This window comes from Pan troglodytes, chromosome 6 (assembly GCF_028858775.2).
Source record: "Pan troglodytes isolate AG18354 chromosome 6, NHGRI_mPanTro3-v2.0_pri, whole genome shotgun sequence".
NCBI lineage: Eukaryota > Metazoa > Chordata > Mammalia > Primates > Hominidae > Pan > Pan troglodytes.
The window spans coordinates 46,238,440-46,266,014 of record NC_072404.2 but is presented as its reverse complement, the minus strand read 5'-3'; the positions used below and the strand labels follow the sequence as shown (position 1 = coordinate 46,266,014).

The 27,575-nt window shown below is 40.1% G+C and overlaps 1 protein-coding gene and 1 non-coding gene across 8 annotated transcripts in view; both read left to right on the top strand.

The window, feature by feature from the left end:
• Nucleotides 1-27,575, top strand: part of HECW1 (HECT, C2 and WW domain containing E3 ubiquitin protein ligase 1) — a 449,514-nt gene that overhangs the window by 12,713 nt on the left and 409,226 nt on the right. The window lies entirely within an intron of this gene.
• MIR3943 (microRNA mir-3943) lies at nucleotides 24,842-24,954 on the top strand. Its single transcript, NR_106633.1, has one exon. It is a non-coding gene; the product is annotated as a microRNA mir-3943 (primary transcript).

Here is a 27,575-nt window from a genome sequence, read left to right as displayed (position 1 = left end):
TTTTTTTTTTTTTTTTTTTTTGGTTTTTACTCACCACTGTACTGACGAGGATCACTTTCCTATTTAAATGAAACCCTACCAGCTTGAGTCTCCTTGGATTCTTAGGGATTGCTCCTTCCCTTCTTTTATAATTGTTCTATTTTCTCTTGTCCATAAAGCATTGTGCAAACCTTCTTCATCATCTATATCTCTTCCCCACCACTAGAAAAATTCCTCTCTTTACTTGATTTTTGCTACAACACCTTAAAAATGTTATTTTTAAAATATAACACATATATATCATTGTCTAAAGCAAGGGTCTGCAAACTGAATTGGCTGGCCTCCTGTTTTCATAGATAAGGTTTTATTAGAACACAGTCATGCCAGTCATTTACATTGTGCTTAAAGCTACTGCCACGCTATAATGGCAGAGCTGACTAGTTAAGACAGAGACCATTAGACCCACAAAACCTTAAATGTTTACTAACTAGCCCTTTAAGAAAAAATTGACCTAACTGCTGATTTGTATGAAAACAAGTATACAGGTATACCTTGTTTTACTGCATTTCACTTTATTGCACTTCCATAGATACTGCATTTTTCTTACAAATTGAAGATTTGGGCAACCCTGAGTCCAGCAAGTCTATCGGTGCCATTTTTTCCAACAGCATGTGCTCACTTAGTTTCCGTGTGTCACATTTTGGTAATTCTTATAATATTTTAAGCTTCTTTATTATGATATCTGTTATGGTGATCTCTGATCAGTGATCTTTGATGTTACTAATGTAATTGCTTTGGGGCATCATGAACTACACACATATAACATGACGAACTCAATCAATAACTGTGGTGTGTGTTCTGACTCTTCCACCCATTGGCCATGCCCTCATCCTTCTTCTTGCCTCGGGCCACCCTATTCCCTGAGACACAACAATATGGAAATTAGGCCAATAAATAACTTTACAACAGCCTTTAAGTGTTCAAGTGGAAGGGAGAGTCTCATGTCTCTCACTTGATATCAAAAGCTAGAAATGATCAAGCTTAGTGAGGAAGGCATGTCAAAAGCCGAGACAAGTCAAAAGCTAAGCCTCTTGCACCAAACAGTTAGCCAAGTTGTTAATGCAAAGGAAAAGTTCTTGGAGGAAATTAAAAGTGCTACTCCAATGAACTCCTGAATGATAAGAAAACAAACAGCTGGCCGGGCAAGGTAGCTCATGCCTGTAATCCCAGCACTTTGGGAGGCTGAGGCAGATAGATCACCTGAGGTCAGGGGTTTGAGGCCAGCCTGACCAACAAGGAGGAACCCCATCTCTACTAAAAATACAAAATTAGCCAGGTGTGGTGGCGCATGCCTGTAATCCTGCTACTTGGGAGGCTGAAACAGGAGAAATCGCTTGAACCTGGGAGGCAGAAGTTGCGGTAAGCTGAGATTGCACCACTGCACTCCAGCCTGGGCAACAAGAGTGAAACTCCATCTCAAAAAAAAAAAAAAAAAAGGAAAACAAACAGCCTTCTTGCTGATATAAAGAAAGTTTTCATGGTTTTGGATAGAGGATCAAACCAGCCACATAGCATTCCTTTAAGCTAGAGCTTAATCCAGAACAAGTCCCTAATTCTCTCCAATTCTGTGAAGGCTGAGAGACATGAGCAAGCTGCAGAAGAAAAGTCTGAAGCTAGCAGAGATTGGTTCATTAGGTTTAAGGAAAGACACTATCTTCAAACATAAAAGTACAAGATGAAGCAACAAGTGCTGATGGAGAAGCTGCAGCAAATTGTCCAGAAGATCCAGGTAAGATCATTGATGAAGGTGGCTACATTAAAAATAGATTTTCCTTTTTTTTTTTTTTTAAAGACAAGGTCTTGCTCTGTCACTCAGGCTGGCATGTAGTAGCATGATCACAGCTCACTGCAACCTCGGCGTCCTGGGCTCAAGTGATCCTCCTGCTTCAGCTTCCTGAGTAGCAGGAACAACAGGTGCGCACCACCACACTGGGCTAATTTTTTGATTTTTATGTAGAGATGAGGTTTCACTATGTTACCCAGGCTGGGCTCGAACTGCTGGGCTTAAGCAATCCTCCCACCTCAGCCTCCCAAATTATTGGGATTGCAGGCGTGAGCCACCGCACCTGGCCAAAAATAGATTTTCAATGCAGATAAAACAACCTTCTATTGGAAAAAGTTGCCATGTAGGATTTTCATAGCTAGAGAGAAGTCAGTGCCTGGCTTCAAATCTTCAAAAAATACATTGACTTGCTTGTTAGGGGCTAATGCAGCTGGTGACTAAGTTGAAGCCAATGCCCATTTACCATATGAAAAATCCTAGGGCCCTTAAGAATTATGCTAAATCTATTTTGCCTGTGCTCTATAAATGGAACAATGAAGCTTGAATGGCAGCACATCTGTTTATAGCATGGTCTACTAAATATTTAAACCCACTTAGAAAAAAGATTCTGTTCAAAATATTACTGCTCATTGACAATGCACTTGGTCACCCAAGAGCACTGATGAAGATATACAAGGAGGTGAATGTTGTTTTCATGCCTGCCAAGATAACACATTCTGCAGCCCATGGATCTAGGAGTAATATTGACTTTCAAGTCTTATTATTTAAGAAATACATTTCTTGATGCTATAGCTGCTGTAGACAGTGATTCTTCTGCTGGATCTGGGTAGAGTCCATTGAAAACCTTCTGGAAAGGATTCACCATTTTAGATGCCATTAAGAACACTTGAGGTTCATGAGAAGAGGTCAGAATATCAACATTAACAGGACTTTCGAAGACATTGGTTGCAACCCTCATGGATGATTTTGAAGGGTTCAATACCTCAGTGGAGGAAGTCACTGCAGATGGAATGGAAATAACAACAGAACTAGAATTGGAAATGGAGCGTGATGATGTGACTGATTGCTGCAATATCATGATAAAACTTTAACAGATGAGGAGTTGCTTCTTATGGATGAGCAAGGAAAGTGATTTCTTGAGATGAAATCTATTCCTGGTGAAGATACTGTGAACATTGTTGAAATGACAACGAAGGATTTAGAATATTACATAAACATAGTTGATAAAGCAGCAGCAGGGTTTAAGAGGATTGACTCCAATTTTGAAAGAAGTTCTATTATGGGTAAAATGCTATCAAACAGCATCACATGCTACAGAGAAATCTTTTGTGAAAGGAAGATTCAGTCGATGGGGCAGACTTCATTGTCTTATTCTAAGAAATTACCACGGTCACCCAACCTTCAGTAACCACCACCCTGATCAGTCAGCAGGCATCAACACTGAGGCAAGACACTCCACCAGCAAAAAGATTGTGACTTACTGAAGGCCCAGATAGATAATTGTTTGCATTTCTTAGCATATTTTTGAAATTAAGGTGTGTGTATTATTTTTCTAGACATAATGCTATTGCACTGCTAATAGACTACAGTATAGTGTAAACATAACTTTTATGTGCACCAGAAAAGCCAAAAATTTGTATGATCCATTTTGTTGAGATAGTCACTTTATTGCAGTGGTCTGGAACTGAACCTGCAATATCTCTGAGGTATGCTTATATTAAATAGGTAATTGAAAAACAAAAACAAAACGGATAAAGGACAAAATAACCATCTGTAATGCAATGACTAGCTGGACAAACCACTGGTGTCTTAATTTCCTCTAACCGTATACAGTTGTCCCTTGGTATCCATGGGGGATTAGTTCCAGGACCTCCTGTGAATACCAAAATCCACAGATGCTCAAGTCGCTGGTATATGATGGTGCAGTACCTGCCCATAAGCTACATACATCCTCCTGTATACTTCAAATCATCTCGAGATTACTTATAATACCTAATACAATGTGCATGCTATGTAAATAGGGGTTATATTGTTTAGGGAGTAATGACAAGAAAAAGTCTGTACATGTTCATATAGATGCAGTTTTTTCTCAAATATTTTCAATCTGCAGTTGGTTGAATCTACAAATGCAGAACTTTTAGATTAGAAAGGCTGATTGTATACATTGCAATATGAAATCACACCATAAATACAATTTTTTTAAGCTTTGACTTACATAATTCTAGGTGTGATTTTAAGCACTCAAAAACACCTATGTTCATTTAGCAATATATTAGATGCATTTTCTTCTCAGAGATTTTTTGACATTGTATATGTATATATTACAGGTTGAGTACCCCTTACCAAAATGCTTGGGCCTAGAGTGTTTCAAATTTTGAAATAGTTGCATATACACAATGAGGTATCTTGAGGCTGGAACCTAAATCTAAACGTGAAATTCATTTATGTTTCATGTACACCTTATGCACATATCCTGAAGGTAATTATACAATATTTTTGATAATTTTATACATGATACAGTATGTGTACATTGAACCGTCAGAAAGCAAGGGTGTCACTATCTCAGGCACCCATGTGGACAGTCTGTGGGTGTGTGACATCACCATCATTCCTGACTCAGAATTTGTATGCTACAAAGAAAATGATAAGTAATCATTTTCTTACACTTATTCGCACTTCAGTACTCAACAGTAAAACAATATGGCATATCATTAATATAGTGATAAACAATGTGTTCCAGGTAACTAAGCAACACAGTAGCATCACCAGAATACCTGTATCAGCTGTTAGACAATGACAACAAACATCAGCAGGCTGGATCAATTGTGTGTGGTGCACATGAATTTTGACTTTGACCTGGCACATGAGGTCCATTGTGGAATTTTCCACTTGTGGCATTATGTCGGCATTTAAAACATTTCAAACGTTGTAGTATTTCAGATTTCAGATTTTTGGATTAGAAATGCTCAACCTGTATTTTATTAATAACTGGGTATATAATAATCTACTTAGTACTTTGTGTATATGTATGTATCTATTATGCATTGATTCTTTAGTGTGGCACTTTACTGTATGTTTTATATATAAAATTTTATTTGGCTGAGCATGGTGGCTCAGACCTGTAATCCTAACACTTTGGGAGGCCAAGGCGGGTGAATCACTGGAGGTCAGGAGTTCAAGACCAGCCTGGCCAATATGGTGAAACCCCATCTGTACTAAAAATACAAAAATTAGATGGGCGTGGTGGCACATGCGTGTAATCCCAGCTACTTGGGAGCCTGAGGCAGGAGAATCGCTTGAACCCAGGAGCAGAGGTTGCGGTGAGCCGAGATCTTGCCACTGCACTCCAGCCTGGGCAACAGAGTGAGACTCTATCTCAAAAAAAAATTTTTTTTTTATTTAATCCTTCCAAGTTTGTGTGAAAAGTATTATTAACTTCAGTCTACAGATGGGAGTACTGAGACCTGAAGTGTTTCTATGGCTTGACCAGCTCACACTGCTGGGCTTGCCAATGACCAACCCTGCATTTTCAGCCTTTCACTTATTACTGGGCACTGAAGTTAAATGTACCTTTGTTTTGTTTTTTGAGAGGAGTGGATGTTAGAAACATTGAATTGATTAATACAGTGTACACAAATCATTGACTGCATTTTTTTGGTATTTCCATAAAAATGATTCTCAAAAGCAGAACTGATTAATCAAAAGGTACACTGGGGTTTCCTCAAACATACTGAAGAATGTGGCTTTTCAGGAAAGTTGTAACAACATATATTGTATTCCAACCCTCTATGAAGGTGCCAGACTCCAACTTGTCAGTGCTGAGCACTATGATTTAAACCCTTTTAGTTTTGCTCTTTTGCCAAAGGAAGAGGGATACTGGAGGTGGGCTCTTTGCAGATAGGTGCAGCCAGGTGACTCCTGAGAGTGGCATCTGGGAAAGATATTGTTTTCCTGATCAGGAGGGACATTTTCAGTTGGCACAAGTGTTCACCCTTTGTCCTTCTGTCTCCTCCTGCTGTCTTATGACCGAGGATTGAAAGCTGCATGCTGAGGACTCCACATGGAGGGAAAGGTGGCCTGGGGGCCTGGGTTACAAGGGCATCGAGTGGGGAAAATACCCAGTTTAGTGAAACCTCTGTTGTTAGGTTCAGATGCAAAGGCAAATGCAATCCTATCCACTCTATTTTCTCTGACTCTTAGTGAAAGGATCATGTTTGTATCTCATTTTCTGCAAATTCTCTGTACTGGGACTTTGCACCCCCCCCCCCGCCCCGCCCCCCCAGGTAAGGTTTTGGTGTTTCTCTTGCCAATTTGAATTAAGTCTATATATTATAGATGTTAACTATCATTTTTGATGCAGTTTAAGATGTGTCTTTTAATTTTATTTGTGATGACCTATTGGTTAAAATAATGATCTTCAGATGTCTCCATCAAAAAGTACAATTTGTCTTCACACTTACTAATAGGGACAAATTCCTATTCCCCAATAACCTTGCACTTAATTGTCATATCATCGAATGGATCACCCCTAAATCTACATTGGGGGTTGCAAAATGGTAACTTTACAATCATATGATTCCCTTCACATTCATTAGCGGTCATTCTTCTGTGAACAAGAGTTTCCTTCTCTCTCTCTCTTTCTCTCTCTCCCTTCCCCCACCCCTCCCTTTAGGGGAAGAGAGTCACTGGGTTCTTAAGGATTTTTACTTACTCAGTGTGATACAATCATTATTCTTCATGGTGCTCAAATTAACCCAATTTTGCCCATTGAGTGCCTTTTATATTATCTCTAACACAAGAAATTGAGTGCTTACACTTTTCTTTAATTCTTGACCCTTCTTTCTTCCTTCCTTCCCTCTCCTGGTCTCTTCCCCTTCCTCTGTTCCTTCCTTCCTTCCTCCCTTCTTTTCTTCTTCAGTTGGAGGTGGGAGGTGCTTATAACATTGGCTAAAATTAGAACGATAATAAATAATGTGGTGAAAGAAGACTTCTATTTAGTTCTTGTCTTTAATTAAGCTGGATTTAGTTTTTCATTATTAAATAATAAGGGCTATTTGTTTCAGTTTTTTAATAAGAAAGAAGGATGATTCTATTTCTAGTTTTGTTGGTGTTTTAATCATGTCTAAACATTGAATTTGGGGGAATTTACTGAAGTTAACTAGTGCGTTTTTTCCTTTGACCTAATGAAATGATCAATTACATTAATAAGTTTCCTAGAATTAAACTATCTTTACAGCCTTCAAATACACCCAACCTGAGTACTATTATTTTTTCAATTCTGTGATGACTCAATGTGTTTAGTTTTATATATATATGATATACTTATATATGAAATATATACACATTTATATATAAATGAATAAATAAGATTAGTTTGCATTTTTATTATACTATGTATTTAACATTTATAAAATGAATTGGTAAACTTTTTAAATTCTCCTGGGAAATGAATATCATGTGATTATTATTCCCTGGAAAATCTCCTTGGGCTTTATGCCTTTTTCCGTATCAATCTGATAAATTAATTCATTAATCTTACGGTTATTGGTCTCTTTAGTTTTTATTTCTAGTTGAGACAAATAAATTATCTTTTCCTAGAAAACTGTCTATTTTTCTAAATTCAAGTTTTTGACCATTTTTCTTTTATAGTTTCCTGTTTATTAGTAGCTTTAATTCCTTTTGTTGTTGTTTTTACATTTTATATTTCTCTCTTTCTTTCTCTGTTCCTTCCTTACTCTGTCCCTTACTCTCTCCCTCTCTTCCTCCCTCTCTTTTTCAACTAAGATTAGTTGTAAATGTGTCTATTTTATTGTTTTTTTAACTCAAGAACTAATGCTGATATTCATTTCCTTATTTTGTACTTTCTTATATCTATTGTTTTCAAATATATGTATATTTTTAATAATACAGTTTTCATGAGTGTCTTTTACTTTTCTTTTTATGCTGTTTTGGATGAAAACTTTATTTGTTGATTCCCATCTTGGCATGTCAATAATTTTAAGTCATTCTTTTCTGCTAAGTCTAGATTTAGCTTAAGAATTCTTCTCAACAGAGAGCTGTACATTGTCACATGTAGGCTAGGATATATAGCTGTGTCCATCTTTGGAAAATATAATTAGTCACAAGGCCTCTCTAACTTGTTCAAACTTACCTAAATTATGTTTTTTTTATAGCTCAAGTGTTTCATTCTTAAATTTTAAGAATAAATTTGTGGCCGGGCATGGTGGCTCAAGCCTGTAATCCCAGCACTTTGGGAGTGGGCGGGTCACCTGAGGTCAGGAGTTCCAGACCAGCCTGGCCAACATGATGAAACCCTGTCTCTACTAAAAATGCAAAAAGTAGCCAGGCGTGGTGGTGCATGCCTGTAATCCCAGCTACTTGGGAGGCTGAAGCAGAAGAACCGCTTGAACCCGGGAGGCAGAGGTTGCAGTGAGCCGAGATTGCACCATTGCACTCCAATGTGGGTAAGAGAGTGAGACTCTGTCTCAAAAAAAAAAAAAAAAAAAAAAAAAAGAATAAATGTGTTTTAAAATATGAATGGAATGAACTTCCCACCTATAGATTTTTGGGAAAGTCTATGTTTAAGTGTTTTTATGTTTAAATTTAAATTTAATTTTTTTTAAAGACAGGGTCTTGCTCTGTCCCCAAGGCTGGAATGCAGTGGTGCAATCATAGCATACTGCAGCTTTGAACTCCTGGGCTCAAGCAATCCTCCTGCCTCAGCCTCCTAAGTAGTTGGGACTACAGGCATGCACCACCATGCTGGGCTTCTGCAGGTTTTTAAATGGCATATTTTCCTCAATCTTTCAATATTTGGGGGATTTTTTTTCTTACTTTAATAAATAATGTTTTGTCTGTGACTATCATTTTTGTGTTGTGACTTTTTCCCCAAGACTCTTGACATATTATTCTACCTTTGGTGATCATGGAGAAGTCTGAGGGCAGCCTAAATTTAAATTCTTTGTAGGTAATCTGGATTGTTTTTCTACTTGGGTACATTTAAGAGTTTTAAAAAATGTATCAGAGCATTTTGCTAAAATGTCTAGGTATATAGGTTTTTGCTCTCGTTGACTTTACCTGAAACATGAATTCTGATTTGCCTACTCTGTGAAGGAAAATCTTTACTTATTATATTTTTGTGTATTGATTCTTCCCCCTGTGGTACTGTATTTATCTCGGGGATGTTGTTATAGGCCGTTATCTATCTACCAATATCTTCCCTCTCTCTTTTCACTTACTAACAGGGCCACGACTTAATTTGGGAATGGTCTCTTCTTAACAGCTTTATCTCCCAGTCTTCCTTACAGGGAGGGGGTAGTCATATGACATATTTGAATCTAATGAGATAAATTTGGAAGCTGCCAGGTGGAGCTCCTGAGAATGCTCTTTAAGGGGAGATGACTCATCTGACATGCCTCATTCACCTCTTACTCTTCCTCTGTTAGATCTGGAATGTGATTGTAATGGCTAGAGTGCCAGCAGCCACCTTGGAAGCTGGGGAGGAGGGCCACACACTAAATTTGATGGAGCTAGGGCTAAAAAAAAACAGTCTGGGGTTCTTAGAATATCATGTAGCTGCCCTCCCACCCCAGATCTGTCCATCTCTGGACTTCTTGCCACATAAGAGAAAATAAATATTTCTCTTGACTAAGGAAATGCTCATGGCTTGTTTGGTCAATGTCTGAACAAAATAACTTCTCTGATAAGCCAATAAAGTAAATTATCCATCTACACCTATCATCTTTTCATGCATAGCTTTTTCCTTTGACTCATTCTTTCATATTCTTAAAGAGCTTTTTATTCCTTTTTGATACCTCTGATTTGAATTTTCACTCTAAAGCAGACTTTGTTTCTATTACTTTTAATTTTCATGCTGGAAAGATATAGCTCTAATCCCCTATTTGAGTTATATCTTTTTTCATTTCAACTTGCATTTCATTTCGTTTGATTTCTGAATTTAAGTTTTTTCTAAAATCAAGATTAAGTTATTTTTCACATCATTTCTCACCTGATATCACAAGGCCTTTTATGCTTTTATGACATTTTATTCAGGATGCAAAATAGATACCATTTACACTTTTTTTTTTTTTTTTACTATTTGCTGATAGCTCCTTTTCAAACTGTGATATTCCCCAAATCCTTAGAATTGCACTCCCTATCTGTATTCAACTTTTTTTTTTCTCAGTTTATTCACCTTTGGACAGTAAAACAATCCAGGCTGATGTTTACTAAATTATTAGAGGAACCTCGTCCTGTCTCTATGTGGGTTCTGCCTGAATCAGAGGCGCCTGATACTACTATAGACAGGATGAGGGCTCTAGACCTTGCCAAATTTTAATGCTTAGTTGGCACTTATCTATTGAGGCATATCTCCTAGGGCTTATTTTGAATGAGTAGCTTCCCAAAGCTGTTATATGTGTTTCTCTCATGACTGGAACAAGGGTTGTTTCCTGGGTAATAATATAAGAGGATGAACTTGCAGAGCTCTTTAGCTCTTCATTCCCAAAGGGGGCCAATTCCAGCCCCAGGGCTGAGAGCACACTCCTTCCTCAGCTGGGCTGAAATTACAGGGAGGTTCTCTCATCTCCCAGAAGTTGTAGAAAGAGACTGCTTAGGAAGGAGAGCTGGCAAAAACGGGTCACTTCTGGAAGCACTCCTTCCATAATGGAGGAATGACAACCCATTTTCTGGCAGTGTATGGCTGTGGCCTCAGCCTCATATCTGAAATAGGGTGGTAGGCTACAGGTGGAAGATTTCCAGCCCGTTTTCATCTAAATTACCCTCTCAAACAGATCACAGTTTTGCAATCCAACCCATCCAAACTGCAGATAAGAGAACTTTTTCCCAGGGAGCTGCAAAACATTGGTCAGCATTAGCAAGTCCCAGTGCTGTGCCTTGGGGAGCATTATAGTCAATGCACGTCCACTCTCACTTGTTCTGGTGGTGGCCGACTCTAGCCCAGGATGTTCCCAACCTAAGACTGATCCCACTGTTTTCAAGGCATTTCAGCTGAGAAACCCTTTATTATCTCAAGTTTAATATGCCCAAAGCCAAAAGTATGACTTTTCCTGGTAATGACATTTTAATTCTTCTTGCCCTTAAATCTTGTAGTTAAGCAACTAGACCCACCGTCCAGGTCAACCTGTTAGAGTTAAGCAGTGAGACACAGATGTACCACCCAAATACCCTTGAGGTTAACCAGAATTCCACTTTCCCTCCTTTCCATTCTCACTGCTGTCACAAGTGTGTGGGGTGGGTTCCATCGCTTCATGTCTGAATCACCGAAGGAGCACTCCTGCTCATCTCTTCTGCATCTCCTCTCCCCTCCCTCCCAGCAGGCATGTCAATCCCAGGGTGATGCTTTCAGCAGAGCCTCAGTCATGCTACCCTTAGCTGAGGAGCTGCTGTCTCTTCCCTGTGATCTGCAGCTCAGGTTCCAAGACCATGATTAAATGGTCTAGACCCTCCAGAGATGTGGCCCACATTCATCATCCATCCAGTATTCCTTCCTGCCTCTCTCTAAAATGGATACTCATCTCATCAGTAGATTCCGCACATTCCATTCTATATTTATCCTCAGCTCTTGGAACTTGTAAATAATATCTTTTCTGCCTGGAATGCTTTCTGCCTTCTTTTATTTATTTATTTATTTATTTATTTATTTATTTATTTATTTATTTATTTATTTGAGACAGGGTCTTGCTCTGTCATCCAGGCTGGAGTGCAGTGGTACAATCATGGCTCACTGCAACCCACACCTCCTGGGCTCAGGTGATCCTCCCACCTCAGCCTCCCGAGTAGCTAGAACTACAGGCATGTGCCACCACGCCCAGCTAATTTTTGTATTTTTAGTAGAGATAGGGTTTCACCATGTTGCTCAGGCTGGTCTCGAACTCCTGAGCTCAAGTGATCTGCCTGCTTTGGCCTCCCAAAATGTTGGGATTACAGGCATGAGCCACCGTGCCCAGCCACTTTCTGCTTTCTTTATCACCCGTTTGGATCTTACTCCCTCCCAAAGATGCAGCTCAAATCCAGATGTCATATTATTCTGACCAACACTTTTTTTTTTTTTTAAGATTCCGGCCATTATATACTGAATAAGAGACATGCACATTTGGAAATGATTTCAGTGGCTTTGTTTGTAAATTCTTTTGCATCTCTCTCATTTACGTGTGCGATTCCTCAAAAGAATGTTCAATAAATAGATGCTATAAAAGTCAGAATAATAACCCTCGAATTTTTTTCTCTAGCTGTAAAAGTCAGAATAATAACCCTTCAACTGGGAGAGGTAATGAAAGAAGATGTTTTCTCAGTGATTGGAATTGCTGCTGCCCGGACTGGCATAAGCCAGTTGTTCAGGAACTATTGGATGCTGGTGAAGATATCATTTCAACTTACATTTTCTCGGCTTATGTAGTCAATGGTTTAATCTATGCTGATGATTAAATATCTCTTTATTAAAAACATGAGTTTTTTGTTTTGTTTTTATGTCTGTTTTTCCATTTTAGTTCCTAAAGCACAGATTGCTCCAGCACTGCCAGTAAGTTAATTAGGAACCACCGGGTGGTTTTCTTCTGGGAGTAGGAGTTGAGGGTCGCTTTGGGGGAGTTCATTGTCGTGTCCTTTCTTCCACATTTCTGAAGTGTTGTTATAAAAACGCCTTGCTTTTCTGTCTGGATATGTACTTGCCTGCACAGTCTATTTACCACCCCTATAGAATCATCATCTTCTCAAACTATGTCTACAACGTTTGCTTTTACATAAGTTGGACAATTAGGCTAGTGTTCTGTGCCTTAGTAAAAACCCTCTCTCTCTTTTAGACCAAGTGGCCTAAAACCTCAAGCAACAGTTTTAGGACAGAGTATTCCAAAGCGCTTTCCATAAAACTGTTTTAGGATGAAAATAGAGCTTATTCCAGGGTAGGGGCAGGGGGAAGGGTGGGTGAGAGATTTTAAATGTCAGATAAAGAGGCCTGAACAAAGAGAAACAGATTTCTTTGCTTCTTTACTGCAGGACTTCTCAAGGCCTTTGGCAGGCTGCTGTGCATGGTAAAGCTCCACCAGGGCCAGGTTTCCATGTGCAGCTGTGCAGACAGACTGGTTTTTTTGTTTGTTTGTTTGTTTGTTTGTTTTAATAACATTTAGTATTTTAGCATTGTTTTAACAAGGCGTTTTCACATCCTTCGTGCCATTTTAATTGGTGTTCTTTTTGTTTCCATCTCCATTTTATTATGATATCTTCTTTATTCTTAATGAGCAGCTCTGATGTGAATGGTGCCTCTAGGAGGGAAATAGTGACCTGACCCTAGGGGGGCTGCCACAGCATCCCCAGAAGCATTTGGCATGAAACTCTTGTTCTTCAAAGAATATCTTTCAGGCCTAGTGTTTAATGGGGAGCACCATGGCAAACCTCAGCCTGGGCTGTTGCAAATCCTGTAATCAGAGTAAAATGGAAGTTTTGCCATACAGCTTGTCTGGCCACTAAAATGCTACTGACTTGGCTCAGAAATGTTCAAAAGACCCCCTGCGTAGAGGATGAGTCAAAGACGCAACATGCAACTATTCCTTTGTGCTGCCAGGAAGACCGAGCTGTGAATCCATTTCCTACTTAGAGACTCCTGTTTTCCTATTTAATTAATGTCATATTTTCTCTTCTATAACATTTAGTATTTTAGCATTGTTTTAACAAGGCGTTTTCACATGATTCGTGCCATTTTAATTGGTGTTCTTTTTGTTTCCACCTCCATTTTATTATAATACCTTCTTTATTCTTAATTTTTCTGCTTTTTAGTTTTCCCTTATTTCTTTTCATTCAAAAATTTAACACAATTTTATATTGTTCTCGGCTTCTAATCTTTTAATTTACTTTCTTAATCCAAGTTTGGTTTCATTTCTCTTAATTGCTTTATTTCATTATTCATTTTGAGGCTTTCATCTTTGGAAAAAGGGGCAAATTTGGGGATCAGATTATGTGGTTTTGACTACCTTCCCAACCAGTACCTACCTGTCTGGGTGTCTTAGGTGAGTTGTTTAACCATTCTCAAAGCTTCAGTTTTCTGGTCTGTGAAATGGACTTGGTGATAAGTTGTTGTAAGTATTAAATGAGAAAATGCATCCAAAGTTCTTAGCCCAGTGCCTAGCTAGATAAGAAATGTCTAATAAAGGTTATTTGTAATGTGAATATTATTACATTTTAAGTTGTTTTGTCATCTTTTTATTGTTAAATTTATACTTATTTAATATTTTTGATTATTTGTTTCATATTTTTTCCCCATTCACCTTGAAACTTTGGAATTTTGGATTCTGACATCCTTTTTTGGCTCTGTTTCATCTATATTTCTCCTCATTAAATTTTTTCCATTTCTTCTGAATTTGATTATTTTTATGCTGACATCTTTATACAGTACATGAAGCAGGGATGAAGGGATTGCTGAAGTTAGTGGACTCACAGGACTAGCAGGGAGGTCCCAGGCCATAGAGGTGCTTCTTGACCGATGAGCGACTGTGCCCCCTCGTAAGTCTCCTGTCTCTTTTCTTGTCAGTTCTCCAAAAAAATCCTACTGTGAGCTATTTCCCATTGGTTAAGGGTATATCTAAGTGCTGAAGTAATGCTGTTCCATCACACTCATTAACCGTGAAGAACCACACATCGAATCCATCGTTTCTGGCCTTCATGGTCCCTCATTTATCTTCTTTTGTTACTTTTTGAAGGTAGTTTCTAAGTGGCGTCCCGATAGATCCTCTAGTCTTAAATTATAATGTGATTCAACGATTCAATATATCGTGCTCAGTATTCTCCCACGAGATTAGGAGAACCCAAAGTAATGCAAATGCTCCCTTTTTGTGGTATCACCTCGGCTGCTGTAAGTGATGACACAGACTGGGCATCTTCAGCAGAAATTTATTTTCTCTCAGTTCTGGAGGCTGGAAGTCTGAGGTCAAGGTTCCCACTGAGTCCGTTCCTGGTGAGGGCTTGCTTTCTGGCTTCCCGGTGGCCACCACCTCACTCTGCTCACGTGGCCTTCTCCATCATAGACAGAGACAGAAGCAGAGAGAGAGACAGAGCTCCCAGGGGTCCCTTCTTCCTAGGACATTGGTCCTATTGGATCAGAGCCCTGCCCTTCTGACCTCATTTAATCATAGTTACTTCCCTAGAAGCTCTGTGTCTTAATACAGCCATGCGGTGGGTTAGGACATCAACAGGTGAATTGTGGGGAGACACAGACATTCAATTCATAACACCCGTCTTTGGTATGGAGAAAGCTGACCAATGGTCTGGTCTGCCAGCACTGCGAGGTGACATTTCTCACTACCCACTCCTGACTGAAAGCTGGCTCCCTCTGGCTATAACATTCTTTGCTTGAATCCACTGAGTGGGGTCATTAGGAAACCCTATTCAGTTGCCTCACCAGGGTGCCCACCCACACGGCCCTGGAATCTCACCGAAGCCACCTGTCCAGGAATTGCCCAGACACAGGCACGCTGACCCCCTGCTGGGTCACAGTGCTTACCTCAGAGAACTGCTGCACCTGGGGCTGAGCCCTTTGAAGCTAGTGGTTTTCTTAGAATGTGCTTCTCTTGGAATGTAGCCAAGAGTGTTGACATTTCTCTTGGGTTTTAACATATTTTTGTGAGAGATTTGGATTTTTTTTTTTTTTTAAACAGAGTTTCGCTGTTGTTGCCCAGGCTAGAGTGCAATGGCGCAATCTCGGCTCACCGTGCCTCCGCCTCCTGGGTTCAAGCAGTTCTCCTGTCTCAAGCCTCCTGAGTAGCTGGGATTACAGGCATGCACCACCACCCCGGCTAATGTTGTATTTTTAGTAGAGACAGGGTTTCTCCATGTTGGTCAGGCTGGTCTTGAACTCCCGACGTCAGGTGATCCGCCAGCCTCGGCCTCCCAAAGTACTGAGATTACGGGTGTGAGCCACCGCACCCGGTGAGATATTTGGATTTTAGAAAACTAATTTCTCAGTTTGTAAGGAACCAAAGAAATACAAATCCTTCCTAACAGCATGGGTGTACTGGCGACTTGGAGTCTATGAGCCGGACACCTCAAGTCCTACTGCAGGATTCCTCCCACTGGCTCTAATTTAGGCTTTGAGAGTTTGGGTGCAACTGACCTCAAAGTTCTATTCCTCCCGAAAACCTGCACACGCTGTGCTTGCACTGGACTCTGTATTTATTTCTCCATTTATTTTACTGCATTCCACATTCTCTATGATAGAGAAAATTCTCTGAGGACTTGAAAACTAGATTGAGGTCTGGGTCTGATGGAGGTGTGGGATGCCTGTTTTTGTTGTGAACGCCTGGCCTGGATACCCTGCATCCTCATCATTTGGGGATGCTAATTAAACCTGCAGATTCTGAACTCCCAGGAGGGAGCCCATGGAATCGGGCCCCTGGGACTTGGACAACACTGTGGATATTGCCTAAAATCAGCACTTTTAAACAAGTTCCCGAGATAATTCTTACTCGCACTCCAGTGTGCCCCTAGGGCAGCTTTGTCACCCAAACAGAAAAATCTTAGAAATGTATTCATGCACAGAATCTAGCATGCTGAAGGGTAGCACTGGAGACCAAGCTGGGGGAAGTTACCTCCTCCCTTCCGAGGGTCAAGGGTGGGCTGCTGTGCCCACCAGTCCTGGCTCTGGCTCAGCTCCCTCCCCACACAAAGCCAACGTCCTGCTAGGTTTCAGCTCAAAGTGACAGCAGACTGGCTTCCCATCCTCACATCTCTTTGCCCACAGGCCTGGCCCCTCTGTGGCTTCTAATTTTTTGTTTTACCTCTGTGGTAAATCCTATGTGGCTTCTAATTTTTTGTTTTACCTCTGAAATTTGACAACAGTTCCTGGAGGATCTAGCATGTATACACATTGGTTCTTTTAGCACTCCAGTTTCAGCATCCACTTGATAGCTTCCTGTGCCTCATGCTCAGAAGCGGGGGTTCCAGCTTGTCTTGCATCCACTCCTATCTGTGGGATGGAGCACAGGGTGTAAAATCGACAGGTCCCAGATCTGTAAAATCGACAGGTCCCAGGCTGGCTCAGAGTGGTGGGTGCTGTGGTAGCCAAAGCTGGGCTTGGCCATGTAACACTTCAGACTGGAGAGTGGTAGGCTGCCTATTTTATTTTATTTTATTAAGACAGAGTCTTGCTCTGTTGCCCAGGCCAGAGTGCAGTGGCATGATCTTGGCTCACTGAAACCTCCACCTCCTGAGTAGCTGGGATCACAGGTGCATGCCACCACGCCCAGCTAATTTTTGTAGTTTTAGTAGAGACGGGGTTTTACCATGTTGGCCAGACCGGTCGTGAACTCCTGAACTCAGATGATCCACCCACCTCAGCCTCCCAAGGTGCTGAGATTACAGGGGTGAGCCACTGTGCCCGGCCAAGGCCGCCTTTATTTTTTATATATTGTTTTGAGACAAGGTCTCGCTCTGTCAATGATGCTGAAGTGCAGGGGCTTGATCACAGCTAACTGCAGCCTCAACTTCCTGGGTTCAAGCAATCTTCCCACCTCAGCCTCCTGAGTAGCTAGGGCTACAGGGATGCACCACCATGCCTGGCTAATTTTTTTATTTTTTTGTTAGAGACAGGCTCTCACCATGCTACCCAGGCTCGTCTTGAACTCCTGGGCTCAAGAAATCCTCCCACCTCAGCCTCCCAAAGTATTGGGATTACAGGTGTGAGCCATGGTGCCCAGCTGGATGCCTCCTTTAGATGCCAGCTCTCACTCCCCAGGATGAAGCTGTGGGCATAATTGTAGGAGTCTAGCCCTGGAACCCTTATGCAGCTGCTGCTTCAACTGCCCAAAGGACTTTGGAGAAGATCCTCCTGGCTACCAACCGCTTGTTCAACCTGCAAAATGTGGTCATTCCATGTACACTCACTGGGGAGACTGAGTTATTTGCCTTATTTGATGGCCACTTGGGGTGGGCACAAGACATTGATTAAGTTAGAAATTTTTCCAGCTCAGAAGTCTAGAGGGAACTAGGTAGTTTTTCTCTGCATACTCAGGAGTATAACTCATAACCTTCCTGGTCAAGATTTGACCTGCTAAGACTGTGTTTGTCAGCCAATGGCCAGCAGGCTTCTTGCCACTTTGCCACAGATGATGATATTGCCGCACTCACGGTCAGCAAGTCTGGCATGTTCCAGGATCCCATTCCAGATGCCAAATGACATCGAGTCATCATGTCTTCCTAGACACCTGTTGGCTGTAAGAGTTTCTCGGACGTTCCTTGTTTTTGATGACCTTGATAGTTTTGAAGAATGTTGGTCAGGTATTTTATAGAATGTTCCTTCATTGGGACTTTTTTTCTCACAATTATACTGGGGCTATGTGGTTTGAAGAGTAAGGTGCCATTTCATTCCATTATATTAACGGTATACAATATCAATATGACTCATCACTGTTGACCTTAATCACTTGGCTGAGGTAGTGTTTGTTGGGTTTCTCCTCTATGAAATTTCTCTTTTTCCCCTTCCCATGCAGAGCTCTTTGGAAGGAAGTCACTATGCATAGCTCACACTGAAGGAGTAGGAAGTCTGTTCTTCCTCCTTGAAAGCAGACACCTACCTACCTATGGAATTTTTCCCCAAGGGAGATTGGACTCTTCTCCCCCATTGATTAGTTTACTCACTTATTTTTGTCAGGATGAACTCAGGAGTATTTTTTTATTTTTTCAATTATAATCCAATAATACATTATTTTGTTGTTGAACTTGTCTGGGAGCTCTTTTATTGACTCGTGTGTCCCTTTGATATGCTGCATTTTGTGGAGTTTTCTTGTTTCTTTGTCTGTTGCTTTATTTTCTAGAGCACTTTCTTATTTCCTGGCACTACAAAATACTCCAGACTCATCTTGTATATTTCTTGTTTTAGTCCTAGATCAGCCATTTCTCCAAGGTGCCCTATTTTCTTTTATTGGGGAATAGAATCAGACATCAAGATGTGGGTGCTGGTTTTACGGTATTTTTGATGTTCGAAAACCCAATTAAATTTTATGTAGCAAAATCTATCAACCTTTTACATTCTATTTTCTCACTTGCTTTTAAAATTCCTTCTTTCTAAAGACAAATCAGTGGATAATTATATGAATTTAGATGTAAATAATCTGCATATATGTCCTTTCATTTTTTTTAACATTTGAATCTTTAAATATATGAGCTATACTTTTGGTACATGGTGTGGATGTTTTACAACTTTATTCCCAAAATAAATTACTAATTCTTTCAACAGAAATCATTTTATACTTTTTAAGGTATTTTTCCTTATCTTTTGAATCTTGAGATATGGGTTGATTGGATTGTGGATTAAGCTGTATGAACTCAATGTAGTCTGCATGGCCCCTTAAGATGATTAATGGAGTGTGTTTCCCTGGTAAAATCAGCATGGCTTTGCCCTTTCCTTCTTTCATACACGTATATATTTGAGACAGGGTCTCGCTGTCTTGCCCAGGCTGGAGTACAGTGGTGTGATCTGACCTCACTGCAACATCCACCTCCTGGGCTCAGGCGATCCTCCCACCTCAGCCTCCTGAGTAGCTGGGACCACAGATATGTGCCACCACGCCTGGCTAATTTTTGTATTTTTTTGTAGAGACAGGGTTTTGCTATGTTGCCCAGATTGGTTCTTGAACTCCTGAGCTCAAGCAATCCTCCCGCTTTGGCCTCCCAAAGTGCTGGGATTACAGGCATGTCTTTCTTATATCTTCATGAACAGCTTCTGGAGGCAGAGGTGTCTTCCTGCTGTAGAGGTCTAGAGAATATGTCTCTGCCCTTAATTGAAAAGTCTGTATGCTCTCATGTATTGCCACAAGAGATAATTTCAAACTCTCTGTTGCCCAAGTGTTATCCAGAGGATGGTTGTGAGAAACAGAGCACTAAATCATTTTATGAAAGATCTGTAGGCTACCCAACCCTCTGTATCTTCTGTGTGTCACCTCCAGGGTAAAAAAAAATAATAATGATAACAGAGTGGAAGTTGACTTGGGTCTACCACTTTGGGTCCTTTGTAGAACTGCTCTTGCTGAACGGCGTTGGTTTTTGCTCCTTCCTTCCTTGCACAGTGGTATGCGGTGAGAAGAAGCCACAGTTAAATCACACCTGGATTTATCACTTGGGGCCCTTACAATGGAAGATGTGATTCTCTTCACTACCCCGTGTCTCCTCTTTGGTTTGGCTGATAGGAAACTCAAAGCCAAATCTATCCCCATTTACAGCAAAATGTTTGCCTTTGACTGAATTTTACTATCTTGCTTCCAATTTTGCTTTGTCCTAATTTCCTTTTCCACTTAATTTTCTGTGGTATTGGATTTAGGGTTTCTCCACCTTGGCACTATTGACATTCTGGGTCCAATGATTCTTTTTTGTTGGAGGCTGCCCTTTGCTTTGTAGGATATTTGGCAGCATCTCTGGCCTCTGCTTGCTAGTAGCAGCTGCACCCACCCTACCCTCTCCAGTTGTAACAATCAAAAATATCTCCAGAGTTTTCCAAATGTCCCATGGGGAGCAAAATTGCCTCTGGTTGGGAACCACTAGATTATATGTATCAATGCCATCACTGAAATATTTTGGTTATCAGGCAGTATATAATATTTTGAATTAATAATAAGGAAATGAAGAAGCCTTAACCGGTGAAAAGGGGAGAAAGGGAATGGAACACTTACAGTTGGACCTGGAAATTCGAGTCTTAATAAGTTGCCCAAGCATTACTGTAACAATTCTGAACCACTGCTTGTCTATTCACCTGGTGGTTCTTAGATGGAATTTCACTGAAGTATCATGTCTTTAAAGAGAGAAGCTTCTGAAGGGGAGAAATAGAGGATGTATGATGGACAAGGCTTCTTTGGGGATGCCCACTCCATGCAGACAAGGAAGATGTGCCAGGCTAATCAGGAGCCAGTGGCAGCAGGGCACTGGCCAAGCCCCATGTCTGTGCACAGACAGCTCACGGCCCATTAGTGTATGGTGCTTATCCCAGAATATGTGGACATGAAGAAATGAAGATGGAGGACTTGAGTAGGTGGTGAAGATCATCAAACTGGGATACAGGAACTAGGTTATTTGCCACTTTGGGGGTGCCATATTGCTTCTAAAGACTATTTTATGGCTGCTTTATGTGGCAGTGTATTTGCATACCCCTTGAGGAACTTGCCTCTGGCCAGCAGTGGGTAATGGAAATTTTGTACTTTTAACTTTTGTTGTGAAAGACTATTAAAGTTGTCTATTATCCGAGGAAACCTTTACTAGGCTTTCAAAGCCAGAGCTAAAGAATAATAGGTAGTTCCCAGGCAAATATTTTAATGTGCCTATTCTGATTTCTCTAATGGTAATATGCATTTAATCTTGAAAGAATGTAGTTTTGTTTTTTTTTAACAGCACTCCAGGCTAAGCATCTTGCATTACAGTAAATAATTGAGAATTGAGCTTTACACCATTTCATCCAATTGAAATAGTGACATAGAGTGCATTTTGCCCTTTGCTTGAAGAAACATGATTTTGTTCAGCTTTCAGTGCCCATTCCTTTGCAATTGAAGCACAATGTAGTTTTTCTTTTGTTATTGCAGAACAGCTGAAATGAAACCATAGATAAATGTGTAAGAGGTACTTTTGAAAGCAGAGCTATAAAACTCAGTTCCATATTCATCATGGCTTGGATGTCCAGAACTTGCTTACATCTATTTGTGGACTTTTTTGTATCAAAGGTAAACAAAGAGTTTTTAAGAAAACAATAAATTTCTTTAGTTTAAAATCAGGTCATGTACCCTTTTTTTAATTAAAAAAGGAGTGACGATTCATCTTCCATCTCCCAACTAGGGTTCTCCAGTAATGGCCCTTGATGGTGTTGTTTCAAGTTGTGAGCATCAGGAGAGTTTCAGCTGCGAAGGGACTGGCCATTGGCCACAGTAGTCTTGCCAAAATGATGTTTGGGTTAATTGCACCGTCTAGTTTATTTTCAGTCTTCCCTACTAGACAGCACTTAGCATTGTTTTGCTAAACTTTATATCCCTAAGCTGAGCACTAGGCCAGGTGTATAATAAAAACTTAGTACATATTTGGGTCACTTTCTATTTAGTGATAGTGGTCAATTTGCAAAGCTCATCCCCCAAAGGCATAATAATGATATTTATAACAGTTGTTCCCAATTCTTGAGAATCTATTTTGTGCCATGTGGCAGTTTGGGTTCTTCTGGAAATGAAACCTGAGATGGATTTGTGTGTAGGGAGTGCCCTTGAATTCAACATCTGTGAAGGAAGGGGGCAGAAAGGGGAATGAGCCAAGGGAGAGGTGAGCTATAAAACAGGACAGAGCAGAAAGAAGGCCAGCAGACCTCAAAGAGTTCTGGAGCTGAAATGGTCATCAAGGTTGTTCCATTCTGTGTCTGGCCAAAATGGCTGGGCCTCCACATCCCTGTCTTTGGATGTGAGTCACCACTGAAAAGGCATGACCTTGGGTGAGGCTTGAAGAGGCTAGCAGCTGAAGGCATGCGCTGACAGCACTCCCAGCACCTGGCTGCAGTCCCTCCTGGAAGAGGATGTGCCTGCATGTCTCTGTGTCCTCATGCCCAAGCCATTCTGCCAGATGCTTTCCATCTAGTAGCTCTTGTCTTCACTGTGATCCTTAAAGTTAGCTAATATTTGCCCTGCCCTTTACATGTGCAGAAACTCAGGTTCGGAGAGGTTAAGTAGCTTGCTAGGTAAACAGTGTTAGATACTTAAATTTGGGTCTGAGTCCAAAGCCTGTACTCTTTGGATTTCTCTAGAGAATGGATCAATCAAATAAGAAAAGAAGAGTGCATTGGGAGTCAGGAGACTGAGGTGTGGTCTGGCTCTGCTGCTAACTTCAAGTTTAGACTCAATTGATCAAGTCCCTTGATGACATGGAACTAAAGTGACTTTTGAAGAACATGAGTACCTCAAGGATCTTGCTAAAATACAGATTCTGATCTAGTAGGTCTGGGATAGGGCCTGAGATTTTGCATTTCTAAGAAGCTCTCAGGTGATGTCTACACTGCTGGCAAACTGAAATCTCAGAAGACTCCAAAGTCTTCTTCAGCCCTGAAAGTCAATGAGTCTCAAAAATGTAGGGACAGTTCTTCCCTACAGAAGAATTCCAATTGATAAACATAGAAGAAATTAAGGAAATACAAAATTACCATTAGAACACCCCTGTAATAATTGTGGCAAATAAAATCCACAGATGAATGCTAAAATTAGAAGCTAAAAAGTTTTAGGAGAAATACAATATTTGCATAGTATCAATGTATCTCCCCCTTAAATACATATTGATTACAAAGAAAAAATAATGAGGTTAGAGCAGAGACCCCCTTAACCATGTGATCAAAGTCAATTATCACCAGTAATAAAACATATTGTCATCATGTTGACATATCGATATCACCTCCAGATATGATGCACTGAGAAAGACACATCACTTCTGTGTATTCTTATCCAGAACACACAACTTCAGTCTAATCATGAGAGAATATTAGACAAACCCAAAATAAGGGTCATGCTACAAAATAACTGTCCAGAATTTTTTGAAATGTCCACATCCTGAGAGACAAGGAAAGGCTGAGGAATTCTCATGGATTAGAGGAGAGCAAGGAGACATAACAGTATAATGTGGGATCTTGGATTGAATCTTGGAACAGAAAAGTGATGTTGGTAAAACATGCAAATGTCAGTAGTTTATAGTACTGTACCAATACTTAATTTTGACAAATGTATCATGATGATGTAAGATTAGATATTAACTTAAGAGGATGCTTGGTGGAAGATAAATGGTAACTCTGCCCTATTTTTGCAACTTTTCTATAAGCCTAAAATTATTCAAAAATTAAAAGTTAAAATAAAAATATTTACAGATATATTCTTCAAAAATTTTTTCAGACATATTTTATACATTAACACACTCATACAATAGGGTTTATTTAGACTTTATGTATTGCATGATTTGCAAATAATGATGATTTTACTTTTAATTTTCTACTATTTTTACTTCTTTTTTCATCAAAAAAAGTAAAACTCAAACAATTTTGAATTACTGTAGTGGTCATAGATATCTTTTGGCATTGCTGAATGCAATGCAATTCTATTTCATAGAATGTCCCTTATTTTGGGTTTGTCTAATATTATCTCATGATATCTTCTTGCAGTGCAATATATCTTATGGTTAAAAATGATGATAACTAACATTTATTGTACTTACTGCAAATCAGGCACTGTGCTGAATTGTTTTAAGTGTCTTACTTCATTGTTCTGCCCAATAACCCTATTATTATCACTATTTTACAGAAAAGGAAATAGAGAAGTAAAATAACTTGCTGAAGTTCACATAGTAATTTGTGAAACCAGGATTTGAACCAAGGTTACTTAACTTTCTAAGAAAGCTTTTAGCTACGCTGTCTATAACACTGTGTATTCCTCTGACCAATTGATTTCAGATAGATTTGCTTTAACATTGGAAGGCTACCATCACTGAACCAGCATTTATTTCATTTTATTTTATTTTATTTTAGATTGAGTCTCACTCTGCCACCCAGACAGGAGTGCAGTGGTGCAATGTCAGCTCACTGCAACCTCTGCTTCCTGGGTTCAAGTGATTCTTATGCCTCAGCCTCCTGAGTAGCTGGGATTATAGGCACCTGCCATCATGCCTGGCTAATTTTTGTATTTTCAGTAAAGATGGGGTTTCACCATTCTGGCCAGGCTGGTTTTGAACTCCTGACCTCAAGTGATCCACCTGCCTTGGCCTCCCAAAGTGCTGGGATTACAGGCATGAGCGACTGCATCAGGCCTGGATCAGCATTTTAAAGATGGCGTCACGATGGCAAAGAAACCAGTCAGTGCTTTGTGATCCTCCGCCCAGTACAGGCACAGCAGGGCATCCAGAGAAGATAGGAGTCCCAAGTTGACACCTGCCACATTCTTGGCTCAGAATAGCTGTGGCTGGGAAGGTCCGTGGGCCGGGGAGCGGGTGATGAAGGACTTCAGCATCTGTATCAGCGCCCCCCCACACAGACGGCAGCTGCGGCCTAGCCCCCAGGCTTCACTTGGCGTGGACAACTTGCTAAGTAAAGTGGGGGGTGGGCCACGGCTGGCTCCTACCTGGACAGGCCTCCAGCTAACTCCGGGCTTGCACAGCAAATACAAGAAAAAAAGAAACAGAAAAATCAGTTCATGTGCCCTTTCCTGACTTCTCCTGGCACCTACAGCCCTGACTGCAGAGATGGTCCCGTGGTCCCAAGACAGAGGCTGGAGAAGTGAGTGGAGCCAAGAGGCAAAAAGATCTCAGTAATTTGGAAAAAATTCCCAACTGGGTGCAGCTGGCTACACCTTTTCTTCCCCAGGTGACACTCAGGGAGGATAGCATGATCTCATAAGATTATTTTGGGGTTTCCTTGACTTAGAGTTTCCATTCTTTAGTATTCTGCCTGGGGCACAGAAAGTACTTAGTAAACCTTGTAAAAATGATTGATATACACTTTTCTTTGATAAACATGGACAGACAATGAAGGATTTTAACTGAAGACACTTTAAGAAAAGCAGCAGGTCAGATGGGTGGGGGGAAGATGTGAAGTGTTTGGGAAAATGCATAAAACAGAATTAATTTTTAAAATAAAAATTGAAGAACATCTCAATTAGCAATCTCAAGGAGAGTTGTGGGGGATATTGTGCCAAAAAAGCAGGCTGCTTTGAAAAAGGAAATTTAAAATGTGATTGCTGAAGGAGCCCCACCGATATTGGCAACAAATACCAAATAAACATTGCTAAAAATTGAATTAGGGATTTAGAAACTAACTTGAGGGGTTTTCACAGAACATAGAATGAAAATATAAACAGGAATTACAAGATAGAAGTGACTGAGAGGATAGATTTAGTGTATCCAACATATGTTTATTCTCTTCACTCTAATTGGAACAGATGGAGAAGGGATAATATTTAAAGATATATAAGAGAAAATTTACCTAGGCTAAAGAAAGATTTGAGGTTGCTGGTGAAAATTTCTCCCAAACCCATACAAGATATTGAAAAAGACACATACATATACATATCCTAATAATATGTTCTAATTTCATGGGTAAAGACATAAATTCTATAGATCTTTAAACTAAAAAAAGATGGGAGAGATCAACCTAAAGTGTCATCAAACAGCTCATTTACCACACTAATTGCCTGATGACAAAGGAGCAAGATTCACCGAGATTGTGAACCTGGATTCCTTTGTGTAGACAAACTAGTATTTGTATAGCTACAAATGAAATATACTTTGAGACGTGAAAATACTTAGGAAATATTCTGTTAATGCATAATTTCTGGGAAAAAAATGTTCAAGGACCTATACCACTCATTAAAACCCATCAGAATACAGAACGAATACAAGGGAAAGATAGTACATACGTGAGACAGTTATAAGCATTGAAAGCAGTAATCTCACAGGTAAGCCAAAATGTATTTTGAAACTATGTATTTTGGGAATACAACTGTGAACAAAAAAGTCCTAATAATAAGAGGCATAAATTAATAAAATCGTAACAATCCAGAACTAAAGTTTCAAATGGTTTTTTAAAATATGTTGGATAGAAGTATTTAATTTTTCAGAGCATTATATTACTCTTTATTCTTTTTTATAGACTCATGTTCCTGTTTCATGGATGAGCTCTCTCTTATAAGTGTACAATATTGCTTTGTTGTTGTTGTTTTTGTTAGTTTTCTTCTGTTCCTTAATATCTCTGTTTCTTCCAAGTTCTTTTTACCTGCCTGTTTGTTTTGGTCTCTATATTTCCTGTTAGAAGCTTTCTTCAACTATCTGGTGGTCCTTGGCTGTGTGGTCACATTTAGGAATGAGATTTAGTCTATCAATTGGTGGAGCTCACTTCATTCCAGGGGCCCTCGGGTCTTCATATCTGTAGGCGTTTCCCCCTGAGCTGGTTGTTTTCTTCAGAGAAGCCTCCAGACTTCTTCCTGTGGATATGAGCTTGACTGTGAGTTTGGGAGGTGGAGAAGGCTTAAGTCAGCATGGTGCAATTTAGTAATGTCCGTCACTCCTCTTCTGTGCTTGGTGCCTCTTAGTCTGGAGCTTCTTTTAAAAAAATTTCTCTGAGAATAAACTTTCTGTTGATTGCTGGGGTGCGTAAGAGGATGTGAGAGCCAGCTTTCCCTATATACACCTTCTCTTATGTAGGCTTCTCTCGAGTTCTAGAACTTTCTATGATTCTGTGATGTGAATTGGCTTGTTTCCTGCTGACTTCCTTTTTGGGGCACTAGTTTTCGGTCTTTGTTTTTTTTTAAAACCACTGATCTCCATCAAGCCCATTGTTAAAAAATATATGGATTGTTTCATTGTCATTATTTCTTGAATTTTCTTGTCCTTGTGAAATTACTGCTTTTACAGTGTTCTTCTGCTGTCTGGTCAGCATTGGAAAAAGAGAAGGGAGATGGGCATATGTATTCCCTTTCCTGTCGATGTATATCCGTGAACTTTGGGGTAACATTTCCACAAAAGTGTCTCCCCCTACAAAAAGGAAGTCTCATAGAGATTTTGGTTGGAGTTACATTCAACCCGTACATTATTTTAAGGGGAAAAAAGTCTTTCTCATGTCTAGTTTTCCCATCTGGGGACATAGATGTCTCTACATTCAGTTCAGAGCCCTCTTGTCAGCATCTGTTTTCTTTGTACTGGTTGTGCAGCTGATCAAGGGACAGTGGAGAGTGGAAAGACTTTGAAGAGGCTTTGAAGAAGGACAGAG